Source organism: Microcebus murinus, chromosome 4 (genome assembly GCF_040939455.1).
Source record: "Microcebus murinus isolate Inina chromosome 4, M.murinus_Inina_mat1.0, whole genome shotgun sequence".
In the NCBI taxonomy this organism is placed as follows: Eukaryota; Metazoa; Chordata; class Mammalia; order Primates; family Cheirogaleidae; genus Microcebus; species Microcebus murinus.
Genome location: NC_134107.1, coordinates 36052763 through 36057259, shown reverse-complemented (window position 1 = coordinate 36057259; position 4497 = coordinate 36052763). Strand labels below are relative to the sequence as shown.

Here is a 4497-nt window from a genome sequence, read left to right as displayed (position 1 = left end):
AATCCATTCTAATTGCATGAAGTATGCCAAGACTACCAACAGGTAGGGACATTGAGAAGGGCTCCAGCCTCACAGGGGCATTGGAAAAGTGAGTACTGCCAATCCTGCCGTCACTGCCTTGCATTTTGCTGCCTTTCCTGAGGGATGAAGAAAATTTTGCCCAAACATTTAGAAGCATCCTTCTAGTCAGCGTCCAAACATATACTATTGGTGGTAAGATAACTGATAAAGAAGTACAAATTTGACTACTTTAAAAATGTTTTCTAGAGGAGGAACATTATCACCTTCATTGTTTTCAAACCGTATCCCCTGTAGTTTAAATACATTATCTAAGTACTCTTTAAAAATGTTATTCTATTTTTTGTATTGTTTATTATAAATCATACATTCCAAAAGTACAAAATTGTGTGCTATGGAAGGTAAGTCTCTTCCTACATTTGGTGGTCATTTATCCAATTCTCCTCACTAGAGGCAAAACAGGGTGGCCAGTTTATATGTATTTATTTAAAGATATTCTATGAATAAGTGAGTCTATATAGGTATGTGGAAGTTTATTTTTTCACCAACGATATATGATGAATATTAGTCCATATTTATATATCTATATCTCATATATGTCTACATTTAACTCATACTTTAATATCTTCCCTGCATTCCCTTGTAGGTGTATGCAGTAATTCATTTAACCCATCTTCCATTGATAGGCATTGTTTCCACTCTTTTTATGCCCTTAGCAATGCTGGAATAAATATTTTTTCACATGCTTGTTTTTGCATATATAGGAGTACATTCGTAGGAAAAATTTTCAGAAATCACTGGATAAAAAGATATGTACATTTTAATATGAGATAGTTATTGCCAAATTTTATACTCCAACAAATTATGAGTGCTTTCTTCTCACTCTAACCAAAACTTTACTTTTTTGTTTAAAAATAATTTTAAACTTATAGATAAGTTGCAAATGTAAAAATGATACAAAGATATTTATATACTCTTCCCCAGATATACTTATTATTAACGAGTTACCTAAATTTTCTTATTTTGTTTATCATTCTCTCTTTCTGCATGTGTGTATCTGTATTTATACACACACATATTTATATGTGAGTACACAATTTTAAGTATGTGTATACACACATAATTTTAAGGGTAAGTTACATAAATCATAGTCCTTTATTTCTAATACTTTGGTGTTTACTTCATAAGAATATTGATATTCTTTTATATTGCCATAGAGTTGACTTCATTGATACAGCTAACCAAAACTTTGAATAGGTAAAAAATTTTACCTCAAATTATTTTAATTGCATTTCTTAAATGACTTACTCTGAGCAGTGGTTGATATGTTACAGCAAACAGGACCGGGAAACAAACCTAGAGCCACACGAAAGTGTTGCAAAACAGGCTTTTATTATGCCAGCAGGCTCAGAGGAAACTCACCACCAAATTTTGAGCAATTGGAGTTAAAATTATGTTGGTTTATATATGCTTGTGAGAAGGAAGCTGATGGTTACAGAAGCAAAAGAATGGTTATGAGGCTTGTAAAAGATAGTTGCAAGGCTTGCATAAAGTTGAGATTACAAAGTTTGAGATTGTCTAGCTTGAATAAGATTGCAGTTTGATCAAATGTTATTAATTCCATAGTTGCTTAACCATATCATTTTGCTGTATAAGCTTTGCAGTTGTGCTATTATTAGGGAGTGTGGAAGATTTCCCTTACAGATATGCTTAAATTTGTATTTCTTTTGTTTTCTGTGAGTTTCATATTCGTATCCTTTACCCCCCTTTTCTCTTGATTTGCAAATGTTCTCGATATATCATAAAAATTTTCTCTTCATTCTAGTGTGGTAAATATTTTATTTCACTTTGTAATTTGTTTTGATTGAGTTTATTATGTTCTTTGTAGAAGCTTTTAATTTTCATAAGTCAAATTTATCAGTCATTTTAATACTTTCTATGTGTTATGTTTTAAAGCATTTCTTACTATGAGGTTATAATTTAAATATTCCCATATATTTTCTTTATCCTTTATGATTTCATTTTATATATTTAAATATTGGAGACATCTGGACATTATTTGGGAAGCAGAGGCAACATAAGAATCCAAGTTTATTTTTTCCAGATGGCTGCACAATTGTTTCAACACTAGTTTTTTAAAAATGTTCATTTGACTCATAGATGTGAAATGCTACATTTACCATATCTACTGTATTCCTATGGGTATTTGGGTCTATTTCTGGACATTCACTTATCCTATGTATCTACCTTTGTTCGTATGCTAATTACAAACATTTTTATGACTGTCTTCATGCCATGTTTTAATTTTTAGTGAAGCAAGTGTTCTCTGATCACTCTTCAGAATTTCTTGATTCTTTATGGAAATTTATTTCTTTGTGTATATAAGCTTTAACATTATCTATTTCCAATGTTAACTCTACTATTTGATTAGAATTATAAGCAAAAACTTGAAAATTATTTTAGGGAAAATTAACATTTTTATAATTATTTTTCCATTACTTTTCTTTCCATTTTCTTATTCTTTATTTTTTTTAAATTTTTTTTTATTTTTTCCTAACCACTAGACAATGTGGGATCTTATTCTTTCTTTATGCTCTTTAAAGGTACTTTATTTTATGTTATATTACTAATATAATATTTATTCATTTATCTACATGTTCTTTTTATCTTTGACACATTTTCTATTCTCCTTTGTGATCATATTATCAGCATGCTTAATCTCACCCTTTAAGATATGTAATTTTAATAATGTATACATGTCTTTATTTTTTCTATTGTGATACACACACATAAATACCGATACAATTTTTTCTTTTGATTAATGTTAAATGATAATCATTTACATAATAGATTTACAGAAGCAAAGCCATGTTATCAGTTACTTTTCTGTATATTTCTTTTCTCAGCCTTCAGAACATTTTGGAAATCCCTAACTGTCATCTGCCATAGTTTAAAATTATTCTTTTTAATAGCTGTGTAATATGGCATGATGTGGGACACAACAGTCAAGCTAGTGATTCCTCTTAGGATGGGCAGCCTCTTTGTTTTTCAGTTCTTGGGCACTATAAACAAGTCTGAATAAACATCCTTAGCCATATGCTCTTACTGTCTATGAGTACTTTTCTTTCCATGGGGTAGATTACCATGAGAGTTATTTTTAGATAGATATTACCAAATTGTCTTCCAAAAACAATATAGCACTTCACACAGTTCTGATAACAGTACCTGAAATTCTTTCCCATCAGAAAGAGCTCTAGACACTAGAATTTAGAATTTAGATACCATATGATTGTCACTTAAATCTGCATTCCGCTGACTATTAGTGGTATTGAACACATTTCTACGTGTTCATTGAGATTTGCTCTTTTGTGAATTATCTATTCCTATAATTTGCACATTTTTTTTCGTTACTTTGTTTTATTCTATAGTACAGTCAGTGCTCCATGTGGGGAGCTTTCACATCTATAGATTCAATCAACCATGGATCAAAAATGTAGGGAAAAAATAAAATAACAACAATAAAAATAATACAAATAAAAAAATACAACAATAAAAATAATACAAAAAATTATTAAAAATAATACAAATAAAAACAATACAAATAAAAAAACAACTATTTACATTTATTAGGTATTATAAGTAATTGAGAGATGATTAAAAGTATATAGGAGGATATGAGCATCCTTGAATTTTGACATCCAAGGGGGTCGTGACAACCATGGTTACCAAGGAATACTGTATTTACCTTGTAAGAGTTAATTGTACATTATACAAATTAACCCATTCTTTATCATTGGATTTATATATATTAGAATAATTACTTTTCTTTAAGCTTTTTTTTTTTTTTTTTTTTTTGAAGTTCCCTGAGGAGTTGCACTGTTGCTGGAGGTACTACAATATCAGGTTGATGCATGAAGTACATGGAGCACGCATGCTCTTACTCCATCTCCCTGCTCCAAAAATCCATTTAAGATATTGTCCTTGGATAGAGGACGTATCAGATGTTACACTGATAAGAACAATTACTACATTTGATCTTGGCCAAAAGGCTGAGAAGCAATCCTTTTCTTTTTTTAATGATATCTTTTTCTATACAAAAGTTTTAATTTATTTATTTATTCTTTATCAAACCCTCTACATAGGTTTGAAATAGGAAAGCCTCTCTGATTCCTAGACAGTATAGTTTGTAGAGTTTCTTGCAAATCTTTTGGTTTTCCTTGTTGTTAAACATTTCATTGATATGAAATTTATTTTAAAATCTTATTTGGGAAATTAGAGGTTATTCTTCCCTTTCAAATTGTTAGCCAGTTTTGCCAGAACCTTTTACTAAATAGTCTATATGTGATTCACTGAATTACACTTCATATTTAGCATATATTAATATCCTATGTGTGTAGACATCTAAATTTTATAATTTATTTCAAAAATTTTGTTTAATACCAAAGCAGTAGTATATTGATTTTATTTCAATGGTTTTGT

The 4497-nt window shown here is 29.6% G+C and overlaps 1 non-coding gene across 1 annotated transcript; it reads right to left on the bottom strand.

The window, feature by feature from the left end:
- Positions 1-3884: 3884 nt before the first annotated feature.
- LOC142870682 (U2 spliceosomal RNA) lies at positions 3885-4079 on the bottom strand. The gene has a single exon (XR_012919043.1). It is a non-coding gene; the product is annotated as a U2 spliceosomal RNA (small nuclear RNA).
- Between the last annotated feature and the right edge of the window lie 418 nt (positions 4080-4497).